The following is a 13954-nucleotide window of genomic DNA, read 5'->3' on the forward strand; positions in this document are numbered from 1 at the left end:
TCCGTTTTCACCTTACTCATGTTGCATAGAAAAATTAAAAAGAATTGGAGAAATCATAAAGCAAACGAAAACATAATACAAAAGAAAATGATCTGTTTTCATTCTCTGAGTGAATTCCATAGTTCTATCCTTGGATGTGGAAGGCATGTTGCCTTAAGAGACCATGGGGAATTATTTAAGTCCTTGTATTGCAATGAAGTACTAAGTCTACCAGAAAAATTCCTCACACAGTGTGATTGTTGCTGTGTACAAAGTATTGTGGTGCTGTTCTTTTCACTGAGCATCAGTTCCTGTAAGTCTTTCCAGGCCTCTCTGAAGTCTTCCTGTTCACCATTTCTTATAGCAAAATAGTGTTCCATTACATTAATATACCACAGTTTATTCAGCCATTCCCCAATTGATGGGCATCCTCTTGCTTTCTGGATTTTGGCCACCACAAAGAGAGCTGCTATAAATATTTTTGTACATGTGGTACACTTTCCCATTTTTTGTCATCTCTTTGGGATATAGACATATAAGCAGTATTGCTAGGTCAAAGTGTGTGTAGCTTTTTGTAGCCCTTCAGGCATATTCCAAATTGCTCTCCAGAATGGTTACCAAAACAAATGTTAGGGAAGGTGACCTAAAACTACCAGATCTCAAATTGTATTATAAAGTAGCAATTATCAAAGCCACTTGATACTGGCTAAGAAACAGAAGAACCAGTGGAATCGGTTAGGTGCTCAAGACACAGTAGTCAATGAATAGAGCAATCTACTGTTTCATAAACCTGAGCATAACAGCTTCTGGGATAAGACCTCACTGTTCCACAAAAATTTCTGGGTAAATCGGATAACAATGTGGTGGAAACTAGGCATAGATTAATGCCTGATACTGTATGTAAGACAAAGTCCAAATGGGGACATAACCTAGGAATAAAGATTCATATTACAAACAAATTAGTGGAGGGAGGAATGGAGTATTTATCAGATTTATGGAGAAAGGAAGAATAGTTGACTAAACAAGAGAAAGAAAGCACTGTGCAGTGCAAAATGGATAATTCTGATTACATTAAACTGAAAAGTTTTTGCACAACCAAACCCTGTGAAACCAAGATTAGGAGGGAAGCAGAAAACGGGGAAACAATTTTTGCAGTGGTTTCTATTATAAAAGCCTCATTTCTAAAATATATGGAGAACTGAGTCAGATGTATAAGAATGCAAGTCATTCCCCAATTGTTAAATGGTCAAAGGATATGAACAGGAAGTTTTCTGAGGAATAAATTAAAGCTCTCTATAGTCATATGAAAAAAAAAGCTCTAAATCACTACTCATTAGAGATACCACATCACACTTATCAGATTGGCTAACATGACAAAACTGGAAGATGATAAATGTTGGAGAAGATATGGGAGAGTTGGAAAACTAATTCATTATTGGTGGAGTTGTGAGCTGATCCAACCATTCTGGAGAGAAATTTGTAACTATGCCCAAAGGGCTACAAAAATGTGCTTACCCTTTGACCCAGCAACACTGCTTCAATGACTGTATCCCCAAAAAGTCTTGAAAATGGGAAATGGTCCTGCATGGACAAAATTATTTACAGCAGCTCACCTTGTGGTGGCCAAAAAACTGGAAATCAAGGGGATGCCCATCAATTGGGAAATGACTGAATAAATTCTGGTATATGACTGTAATGGAATACCATCGTTCTATAAAAAATGATGAACAGGAAGACTTCAGAGAGGCCTGGAAGGACTTATGTGACCTGATGCTCAGGAAAAGGAGCAGAACCAGGAGAACTTTGTACACAGCAACAACCACAGAGTGCGAGCAATTTTTCTGGTAGACTTACTAATTCATTACAATATAAGAACTTAAATAACTCCCAGTGGTGTCTTAAGGCAAAATATCTTTCACATCCAGGGAAGAAGTATGCAATTCAATCACAGAATGAAGCACATTATTTGCTTTTGTATTATGTTTTAGTTTTATTATGATTTCTCCCATTCATTTTAATTCTTCTACGCAACATGACTAAGGTAAAAATATATTTAATAGGAATATATGTGTAGAACTATACAAAACTGTATGTCATATCAGGGAGGGAGTGGTAAGGTAGGGAGAAAGGAGAGTAGGTCAGGCAGAAATCTAAGATGTGTGGAAGTGATTGTAGAGCACTGCAAACAAATAAAATAATTGTAATAAAATAAAAATGGAATAAAATAATAACTGATTTAAACAGAAGTTCTTGAATATCAGTGGAAATAATCTGAAAATAGGGGTTATGACATAGCAGAAAGGGCATTGGTTATCAAGTAAGATGACCTAACTTCAAATCTTACAGTTACAAGCTGTGTAACTAAGACATATCACTTAGCTTCCCTGGGCACATTTCTTCACTTGTAAAATGAATGGCTTTCAATAGATAGCCTAAAGATAACATATCCCTAAGTCTATGATTTTGAAGGAAATAAAAAATACGTGTAACTTTTAAACCTCAAGTTTTATCATAAAGTACTAACAGGAAGATGACTTAATACTGGCTAAACCATAAAGGAAAATGAAGGTAACAGAATAAACGAAGGGAAATAAGAGATATTTTATTTGTTCTAATATTTTAATTATAATCATTGGTTAAACATAAATATGTTACTTTGGAAAAAAAGAAAACAAAACCTCTTAATTTGTGAAGGCATGTTACGGAAACCAAAAAGCAGTCTAGAAAAAATAGTTTTAAATAAATACTAAATTAAAACATGCTACAATAAACTTAAAACAGATTCGTCAACTTAATGACAAATGTTAAAAAAGAAAAAAGAAATCCATGTCTAGCTTTCTTTGCATCTATAACTATGGTGCGTATTCTAAACAAATTAGAAGAATTAAAAATAATAAAATTATAAGTTGATAACATCCAATTGAAAAACTTTTGCATGAACTAAACTTATATTACTAGTGTAAGAATTGGTTAGTACAAGCCTTACTGAATCCATGTTCACCTATGGCCTCTATACATAAATATAAACATTTGACTTATAAATAATGTCCCAGCTTAATCCCTATTTTCCCTTTCAGTTTTCTGATACTGTACGCCTCATTCATGTATTATTTGGTCCAGTGAAATTTGCTGTATATAAAATATTTTTGACGGCCAAGCCAAAATCTCAGAGTGAAAGTAAGGACTCACTTGAGCTCTCAGAAATTCCTTCAGATAAATCTGAAAATGAATCTCACAAATTTCAGAGTGCTAAAATTCACTAGGCGATGGAATGTGACAGATTTCCAACCAGAGCAGAATGGGAGGTGATCCTGGCAGAATGGATCACCACTGGCAGTGAGAATTCTCAGACCTCTCAACTTAGGAAGGGATGTGTGGGACATGAGTGAGAGAGAAGTGCAGTGCCTGTGACAGTAGCAGCAGCTACTTCTGGGGCTATCAGCCAACAGACTAAATGTTTGAAAATGAACTTCCCTGAGCCAAGATGGTGGAGTAAGCTTAAACTGGTTTCATTACTCTTTATTGACCTTGAAAAACCCAGAGAATATTTCCCTAGGATAAATCCTGGAACAGTGGAGCCAGCAGAGGGTTACAAGAGTCTTTAATTCAGAAGATCACTAAGAAGGGTCCCTCTTGCTGTGGCTGATGGGAATCAGGACAGGACAAAGGCATCCAGCAAGCCCCAAGTCAGTTGACCATCAGGAGATCCTGAGCCCCAGAGGAGTGGAGTCAGCAAGTATCAACACCAGGACACTAGGTATGCCTTAGCACAGACAGGGGTATTGGGAGACACCAGTGTGGATGGGCATCCAGCAGTAGCTAAGTCTACTTTACAATTTAATGTAATCAAAATTATCCATTTTGCATTTCATAAAGCTCTTTACCTGCTATTTGGTCATAAATTCCTCCATCCTCAATATATCTTACTAACAAATTATTCTTTACTTCCCTAATTTGTTTATAATATCAGCGCTTATATCTAGATCCTGTATGCATTTGGACTTCATTGTGGTATATGGTGTCAGGCATTGATCTGTGCCCAGTTTGTCCCACACTGTTTTCTAGTATTCCCTGCAGTATTTGTTAAGTAGTGAACTCCTATCCCAGAAGCTGGGTCCTGGGCTGTTATAATCATTGGCTTCTGTGTCTTGTGTACCTAACATATTCCACTTATCTACTCCTGAAATAGAGGACTTCCAAGCATTCTTGGTGAAAAGACCAGAATATCAAAGATAAATTGACTTTCAAAAACAAGAGTCAAGAGAAACCTGTAAAGGTAAGTGGGAAGGAGGAATCATAAGAGGCTTATTAAAGTTGAAATGTTTACATTACTACATGTCAAGATAGTATTTGTAACTCATGAGACCATTTTCAGTATTAATTTAGTTGGAGGAAATAGAGTAGACAGATAGATAGGTAGGTAGGTAGATAGATAGCACAGGATGAGTTATATATGAAGGGAGGATAACTAAAAAAAAAGATGAGAGAGGAAGGTATTGGGAGTACGAGAAATGGAGAGATAAGACTGGGTAAATTATCTCGCAGACAACAATCAAGAAAAAGGTTTTACAATGGAGGGGAAAGGGGTGAGGTGATAAGGAAAAAGTGAACCTTACTCTCATTGCATCTGGCATAAAGAGTGAATAATATACATACTTAATTGGGTATCTTACCCTACATGTAAGTAGGGGTGAAAGGGGATAAGATGGGGAGATGACAGAAGGGAGGCCAGATTGAAGGATGAGGTAGTCAAAAGCAAAGTGTTTAGAAAAGGGACAGGGTCAAAAGAGAAAATAAAATATTTTGAGGGCTGGTATAGGATAGAGTCTTTAACAGTATGACAAATATGGAGATATGACTACACATATGTAACCTATATTGAATTGTTTGCTTTGACAATGGGGGTGGATGGGGAGGGAAGAAGGGAGAGAATTTGGAACTTAAAAGTTTCAAAACAAATATCAAAAATTGTTTTTACCTGTAACTGGGGGAAAAAAAAGATTTACAGGCAATGAGGGAGAGAGATCTATCTTTCCCTTCAAGAAAGTAAAGAAGAAGAGGATAAGAGGGGTGATGATAAAAGTGAAGCCAGATTTGGGAAAGGGTTAATCAGAATGCACGCCATCTCAGGGTGGGGGGTGGGGAAGATGATGAGAAAAGTTCAAAGTCAAATTTTTGTAGAAATGAATGTTAAAAAATAAAACTAAAAAAAATTCAGTCTTAAAAAAGCATTTTTATAGCTAGTGTTTCTGATATCAGTCTTTTCTGTAAAACGTACACAGAACTGGATCAAATTTATAAGAATACAAGTCATTCTCCAATTGATAAAGGGCCGATTGATAAATGGTTGATGGAGATGTGAGCTGATGCAACCATTCTGGGGAGCAGTTTGGAACTAGGCCCAGAGATCTATAAAAATGTGCATACCCTTTGACTCAGAAATATACCTTCTAGGGCTGTATCCCAAAGTAATCAAAAACATGGGAAATGGATCCATATGCACAAAAATATTTATAGCAGTTCTTTTTGTGGTGGCCAAGAACTGGAAATTGAGGGGATACCCATCAATTGGGTAATGATTGGACAAGTTATGGTATATGAATGGTAATGGAATATTTTTGAGCTATAAGAAATGATGAACAAGTAGACTTCAGAAATACCTTTTGAAGATTTACTTCAATTGATGATGAGTAAAGTGAGCAGAATCAGGAGAACATTGTACACAGTAACAGCCGGAGTACTGGAGGACTAATTTTAATAAGCTTAGCCCTTCTCAGTAATGCAAAGACCCAATACTTTTCCAGACGAATCATGATAGAAAATGCCATCCACATCCGGAAAACAGAACTATGAATTTGGATTGCAGACTCTTTTTTTCTTTTATTTTGTTTTATTTCTCATGTTTTCTCCCATTTATTATAATTCTCCTGTACAATATAATTAGCATGAAAATGTGTGTAAAAGGAATGTATGTTTAGATTCCAAATCAGATTGCATGCCATTTTGGAGAGGGAAGACTGAGGGAGAGAGGGGAAGAAAACTTGAAACTTATTGATTTGAATGTTGAAAACTGAAAAATAAATAAATTATTTAAATAACATTTTTAAAAAGCACATTTTTTCTTCTGACTCCAAATAATTTCATTCACTGCCCTCTATTCCTTGATTGCTGTTACCTATTTTCTCTGCCTCTTAAATTCCTTCGTTGATTAGCTCTGTTTCAAATCTCACCTAATATCTCACTTTTTACAAAAAGTCTTTCCTGATTGTCAGTGTGGTCTCTCCTTTAGTCATTGTCTCCATTATATTCTTAATATACCTTTGGTTGTTGTTAGTTGCATGTTATCTCCACATTATACTCTGAGTTCTTTGACAGCAGGTGCTCTCTTTTGCTTTTCGTATTATTCCCATTGCTTACACCAGTAACTGGCAGATAGTAGGCTCTTAACAAATACAAGCTAATTGATCAACTGAATGAAATAGAACTGTTCCTTAAGAATTGTTGAATATGGCACTACACTGGAGGCGGTGGTTCCCCACCCCTGCTTCTGCCTCTGGCCCCAAAATGGAGAACACAATGAGCTGGAGCTTCTCCAGTTTGCCCTGAGGAATCAGTGAGAAGGGGCTTTGTGGCCCAGGCCTAGGCTCTATGACAAGGACGACAAGGTAGGAGACAAGGAGGGGGACAGGGACCCAGCTGCCACGTCTCCTTGGACATTGCCTCACTTCTCCTGGGGGTCCTGCACCAGCCTCCCCCAGTCTTAGCTGCCTCCTTCTCTCCTTCCTGCTGCCTCTTTCGCTGCTTCCTCAGACTTCTCGCCTTTGAGTCCTCCCCAGCCTCCTCCTTGCCAGGTCTTGGTTCAGGTGCCATGAAGCTGACGAACATCATAATGTGGAACTTCCACGTGGCCAAGGTTTTCCGGGAGAACTCGAACAAGATCAACTGCTTCGACTTCAGCCCCAATGGCGAGACAATCATCTGGAGCAGGACTGCAATTTCATCATCCCGTATGACAGTCAGGAGGGCAAACCAAAGAGAACACTGTACAGTAAGAAGTGTGGAGTGGATCTAATTAGAAACACACATGCAGAAAACACTGTAGTATATAGTTCTAACAAAATAGATGATACAATCAATTCCCTGTCCTTGCATGACAACAAATACATCTGGTACTTCCCAGGGCATAATAAGAGGGTAGTAGCTTTCTCCATGTCACCAACAGATGACACGTTTATCTCTGGGTCCTTGGATAAAACCATTCGACTCTGGAATCTTCAGTCTCCTAATTGCCAGGGTCTAATTCATCTTCAAGGAAAACCTGTTTTTTCTTTTGACCCAGAAGGGTTTATTTTTGCTGCTGGCATCAATTTTGAAATGGTTAAACTTTATGATCTTCATTTCATTGATAAGGGGTGATTTGTGTGGTATAGTATGACAGGAACTCTGAGTGGACTGGCTTAAAGTTCACCAACGATGGCAAACTCAGTCTTATATCTACCAATGGCAGTTTCATCTGCCTGATTAATACATTTAAGGGAGCAGTAATGCATACATTTGGGAGGTATAACAACATCAAAGCTGTCACATTGGAAGCCTCTTTCACTCCAGATTCTCAATTTGTTATGATTGGCTCTGATGATGGTAAGATTCACGTGTGGAATTGAGAAAGTGGCATAAAGGTGACTGTGCTGGGTGGGAAACATACTGGTCCAGTTTCCTGTTTCCAGTTCAATCCCAAGTTCATGACCTTTGCCAGTGCATGTTCCAACACTGCATTCTGGCTGCCTATCATTGATGACTGATCATTTGTCAGCAGTGTCAGCAAATTGAAGGGCAGCCAATTTGAGGAGTAAAGGAACTGAGTATTGGGATTATGTTGTTCTCCTCACCTGAAGCATACTTTTACCTAGCCCTTCTCATGGGCATCACCATACACCCTTTAAAAAAAAATAAACTCCTTTGCTGCATTCATTCAAAAGTACTCTCCATGTTCGAGACCTGAAGTGGGATCCAGATATTCTAGTTGTGGCCTGTATCAAGCTCCTGGCGGGTGAACTGTATCATGCTCATGATAAGCATGAGTGCAGACACTTGGCACAGCCTCCTCTTTTGAATGTATAGGGATCCTGTAAAATCTTGAATCCAGATATTTTCTTTCCTGCACCCTGTCCCCATAAATGCATGGAAATCTCGTTCTGGTTTTGAGATACTAGTGCAGTCTCCCCTTTTCCTTCTGCATGTGTCATGACTGAATTTTCCCAGTATTGTTGTGGCTTTAATTCATAGCCCTCATGTTTCTTCTGTGCCAAAAGTTTAAAAATAATTAGTTCAGATGTCCTAGGTGCAGAGGGAAGCACAGAGCTATGTAAGGTGTTGGTTTGCAAGAACTCTGCACACAGTTAGGGTGAGAGTGCCAAGTATGGACTTAGTTGTGAGGCTAACTCAAATCTAGTTCAGTCTCTTTATCACTGTCATGGACAGCATAAAGAGTACAAGGAGACATGAAGCAGTAAAAGATCAAGTGCCTTGAATAGTCAAGGAGACTTGCCTCCACAGCAGACAGGGGGCCAACCCTGTGTAAGCAAAGGGCATCTGAGCTGAGATACAGTCAGGTTGTCTCTATCTGATGATCTTTTGTGTGTACATATTTATGAGGAGGTAGGGGGTAAAAGCCTATTTTTTTTTTTTTTTTTACTTTAGAAATCAATAACTATTTAATGTGGGCCAAAAACAAAAAAAATAATTTTTGAATACAAGTTCACATGTATACAGACAATGTAAAGTGAAATCAGCCCATTTAGTAAAACCATAGATAAATAGGTACAGAATTGTAATGACTAATATGGCTAAACTAATGCAAACAGAAAAAGAACAACAAAATAATCAGTCTCTTTTATAGTCAAAATAGCTAAAACGATAAATATGAAAAGACACCCCTTTTCTTTGAAGATATAGAAGACTGAATTTGATGAAGAATACTTAAAATAATGTTCTTCCTTTTTTTACTATTGTGTTAGTTTTTTGGTACTTTTCTCACCTTTACTCTTCTTTTTAAAATTCATAGGTATAAGGTTTTGACTTGTAGGATAGAAAGAGGATTAGGAAACAAACGTAAACAAAAAAAAAATAGCAAAATAATTAGCTAAACAGGGGAAAAGAATGACTTTATTTGTGTCACTTAGGGCCACATTGTAAATTTAGTATCAGAGATGATTAACCATGAAGTCTTAGAATGCTGCTATGGTGACGGCATAGCATACCGAGAGGAACAAGTCTTATGCCTGACCAGCAGGCTGCTCGTCCTCCTGTGGAGCTCGCGAGTAAAAGAATGAGGTGGGAGAGCGGGTCATGAAGCAACTCTGATTTATTCAAGCAAGCATTCTGATTATATAGTCTCTGCCAGCCAGGCCAGTGAACCATGGTAACACACACAAACAAACCCGAAACTATAGTAATGAACACAAGCTGGAACTATAGTAACAAAACAAACCAGGGGTGTGGCTGTCCCTTCCAGCACCATCTTGTTCACCCTTCCCTGCACTGGAACTCAGTTTTCCTGATGTCCGTCAGTGTGATGTCCCAGATGATGTGGCGGTCAGCACCCCTTACAACTCCCCCTTTTTGTTTTAGACCCGATGACCTTCACAGGTTTGTACATCTCTCAGCTTGAACTGATTTTCAGTAAGCATCCACACTGTATCTTTTACAGTTCATAGGGTACATTTGAGACATGCTGGTATAAGACATCTAACAATCAAGATAGCAATACCTCCTGACAACAATGGACCTAGCCATTTAAACAATGAGGTGGAATGACCAAAAAGTTGCATCATGTCTGAAACAAAATTTTCGGGTATTAACTTTTTTGTCCCTTGAGTATTTATATCCAATTCCAATTTTTCCAACAGTTTCATTTCACTTGAAACTTTGGCGAGTGTTAACCCATGCAACTGAGCTCTTATTTCTTCCCAATTTACTTCTGTATCATTGTACAATTTGTTCATCATGCAAAAATGACGATAGCTGTAATCACATCTTAAAGCCAATTGTGTTTCTACGGCCTGCAGTTCATCTCCAATAGCTATTATATCATTTTTTTAACATTAGAATGGCCTGATAGAATTCGTGATCCATCCTCAATTGTTCCCTAAATCCCACTGATACATTAATTGTACAAACACCAAGGATAGCCCTTCACCAGTCCTGTAAAGTTGAAATGTCTACTAATGCCCAGAGGTCCAATGCTGGTCCTTGGCCTGGCTCACTGTTAGAAGCAGTAAGATGCAGCTGACTGATTTCATGGCTCAGGTGTTGTAGTTTCTTCTTCTTTCTCTGGCAGAATCCCTGTGATTTCTTCCTGGTGCTGTATGATCCGTAGTCTTTTCACTGGTACCCAGATCTCCTTGTCTCCTGTAAAGATACAAGCATAACCCTTGCCCCAAGTTATTATGGTATGTGTTCTAGCAGTCAGTCTCAGCTGGCCATTTCATGTAAAGTGCTAACTTCAATTGATTAAAAAATTAAATGCGTATAGTGCCAGTGCCAATTTCCAAAAATTGATTGTGTGCCATGGACCTGCGATTGTGTGCAGTGGACCTGGGTCCCGAAACTCTGCCTTTTTGTTTTTGGACATATTGTTTTATGGTGTGGTTCGCATGTTCTACTATGGCTTGTCCTGTGGGGTTATAGGGGATCCCAGTCACATGACAGATTCCGAATTCTGAAAGAAATTTTTGGAAGGCTGAAGCAGTGTATGCTGGGCCATTGTCTGTCTTTAATAGTTGTGGGGTGCCATGGGTGGCAAAATATTGAAGCATATGACTACACACGTCCTTAATTGACTCTCCAGTGTGAAGCGTACTTTCTACATTTTGGGCACGGTGTGGTTGGTCTCCTACTAAAAGTTGGTCTATTTCCCTGACCCTGAAATCTCTTTCTCTCCTCTTAGTTGTTTCTACAACACCTCTTGTAATGTCCTATTTGTCCACAAAGAAAGCATCTCACCTTTGGTCTCGCCAGTTTCAACTTTAAGCTTAGCAATATGCTCCTTCAGGGTCCTATTCATCCTTTCTACCTGGCCTGAATTCTGGGGCCTAAGTACTTGTACTCAAGCACCCCACCCTGTCCCCTCTTAAGCAGATGGGACCCAACATATTTTGGGATAAGGGATGAAGGTCTCGGCTTCTGAAACTGCTTCCTGCTGAGACTGGACGTAGAGCTGACGCTGCCTCACAGGGTCCCAACATTGGAGGGGTTAGGTCTTTAACCAGTATGAGGAACTTGACGATTCAGAGGATGATAGGTGATATTACAATTCTTGAGAAAGGGACGTCTCTCCACCTGGTGGAGGGAGGCAACTTACAGACCCTAACCCAGAGAATCCAACTTAATTGCTCATGTGGCTTTAGAAAAGAGGGGAGATTTGAGTAACTTTTGGGTACCTTTCAAGTTTCAGCTACAGCCCACAGCACTTTCGCAAAGAAAGCTGGTAGCTGGTAAGGGGTGTGGGGGGGGAACCAACCGACCATCCACAAGCCCTGGATACCTGAAACTCAGGTATCTAAGGAGACAGACCTTATGGAAAAGAAGTTTTATTTAGCCACTATGCAAGTACTCTGCAAAGTACCATAAATCTTCTCACAAATGAATAGATGATAACAAACCAGATTCTTAGGTATTAAAGAATTTCTAGATATAAAACATCTTTGACTCTGTTTGAACTCAGATAGGAGTGAAATTTTCCAGTCATGCAGTATCTGTATTATAGCCAGACTCAGGAACAGTCAGGTGGGAAACATGCCTTTATAAAAGGACACAGTGGGGAAACTGACCAGGAGGAAGCTATCCTAGATTGAGACTAGAATTGTCCCCTTGGTGTTTCCTGTCCAGATACAAATTTCACCTGGTAACACTACAGGATGAAGGAACACAGTCTCTCTGAGTAACTTCTGGCATATTCTTTCAGATATTGATTTAATGCAGACAACTATACCCAAATTCAAACTTAAACAAAATTATTTATGGTCCCAAATGCTTTTACCTTAACCAGCAAATTTCACTAATCCCAACTTAAAGCCAAATACAGTTATTTGTATTCCCATGGAGTTGCCATAAGCAATGAAGATTAGCAGGACTCACATACATAAGAGATTTCATTTCAGATCCTTCTTTCTCAAATTTAAAACTTGTCCTGATATAAAAGCCAATTGTCACAACTTTTGAGCAAGTCACATTCATTATTTATGAATTATACAAGCCAAACAATTTTCTTAGGACTGATGACCTTGTCCACATGAAAGGAGCCTTGGCAGTTTTACAAAATAAAAGGAATTGGCATGGATCCTAAGTCTGCCAACCGCAAATACACAGGAGGACTGTTGTGAATGGGCAGAACCAGTCTAAATAAATTATTACTCCATTCATTTCTTTCCACACATAGTAATCAATTAACAATTTCAGGCTTAGCATTAAAGCAGCAGCTTTTTGGCTGTAACTTTTTCAACAGGCAAAGGTGAAAATACCTGGTTTTCTAAACAACATAACTGACTTTACACAACTTTTCGAACATCTTTTAGTTTCAACAAAATTCAGATTACAAATTGCTTTCTCTAACACCATTTCTGGATTATAGAGTAAAATAAAAATCTTGATGGTTCTAACTTTTACTCAAGAAAATTTTGCATCTGTGGCCACTCCTTAAAAATGTTTTTGAAAGAAAAAGTTGTGAAACTGCAAGTGGAAGTGAGGGAAACTATGGAACAAAGTCCAGTGGCTCCTAGTCTCCTCCTTTCCACCTGGGAGTTTCAAAGCTTTATCTCTGAGGTGTCTTTTTTCTTTCCTCAGTAAGTTTCTCAATTTATCAGTTAGCTCTTTAACACTATCCTGCAAATCCTGCACCATCTGTCTGTTCTTCCATCTCTCTTCTAAGTTTGGATATATGGGTGCTGGCTGCCTTTCTGGGCTATTGTCCCTTGTACTACTCTCTGACTCTGACAGGGCTGTCTGTGAGGATGTGATGAATGTTCCCATTTGCACTGCCTTGCCACCATCTTCCTCTATGAACACATTCTTCAGCATGTTATATAGATACAATGTGTACTGACCCTGACTCAACTTTTGTGAGCTTTGTCCCATTTCAATTTTACTCACAGTTACACCTCGTCTCACTCGAGCTGAATGTGCACGTCTTCTCCTGCGTTCGCTTCTCTGATCCGCTCCTGGAGGTACTCAGTGAGGCAAACAGGCTACGGTTTCCTGTCACACTCAGGTATCCGCTTTGGACCCTGTCCTGATAGCTCCTGTACACTGTACTCTATGAGCCCTGACCGTCTAGGCTTCTGGAGAGCCTGACTCACTCGGGGGGTTACTGAGGGTCCTGATTCCCTCAGCTGGGGTTCCTGAGGGACCTGACTCCCTCGGCTGAGTTTCTTGAGGGACCTAACTCCCTTGGTTGAGTTTCCTGCTCCTTCCCCCTGCTTGTGGCCCCAGTTTGGATGCCAAGTTGCTATGGTGACAGCATAGCATACTGAGAGGAACAAGTTTTATGCCTGACCAGCAGGCTACTCGTCCTCCTGTGGAGCTCGCGAGTAAAAGAATGAGGTAGGAGAGCAGGTCATGAAGCAACTCTGATTTATTCAAGCAAGCATTCTGATTATATAGTCTCTGCCAGCCAGCCCAGTGAACCATGGTAAGACACACAAACAAACCCGAAACTATAGTAATGAACACAAGCTGGAACTATAGTAACAAAACAAACCAGGGGTGTGGCTGTCCCTTCCAGTGCCATCTTGTTCACCCTTCCCTGCACTGGACTCAGTTTTCCTGATGTCCCTCAGTGTGGCGTCCCAGATGACATGGTGGTCAGCGCCCCTTACAGTATGCAACATTTTATTTCTGCATATCAATCCATCTTTCAAACCAATTTTCCTGGATGAACCGTGACAGATTAACCAAGCTGAATCATTGACTGCTGTGA

The 13954-nt window shown here is 39.4% G+C and overlaps 1 long non-coding RNA gene and 1 pseudogene across 1 annotated transcript; one reads left to right on the plus strand and one right to left on the minus strand.

Annotated features, from left to right (window-relative positions):
• Positions 1 to 6838: 6838 nt before the first annotated feature.
• LOC140511295 (WD repeat-containing protein 82 pseudogene) lies at positions 6839 to 7781 on the plus strand (annotated as a pseudogene).
• Positions 7782 to 9325: 1544 nt separating this feature from the next.
• LOC140512788 (uncharacterized) lies at positions 9326 to 13588 on the minus strand. The gene is made up of 2 exons (XR_011969915.1): positions 13129 to 13588; positions 9326 to 10389 (listed from the first exon to the last, which is right to left on the minus strand). It is a non-coding gene; the product is annotated as an uncharacterized lncRNA (long non-coding RNA).
• Between the last annotated feature and the right edge of the window lie 366 nt (positions 13589 to 13954).

The sequence above is a fragment of the Notamacropus eugenii genome, chromosome 6 (genome assembly GCF_028372415.1).
Source record: "Notamacropus eugenii isolate mMacEug1 chromosome 6, mMacEug1.pri_v2, whole genome shotgun sequence".
NCBI lineage: Eukaryota > Metazoa > Chordata > Mammalia > Diprotodontia > Macropodidae > Notamacropus > Notamacropus eugenii.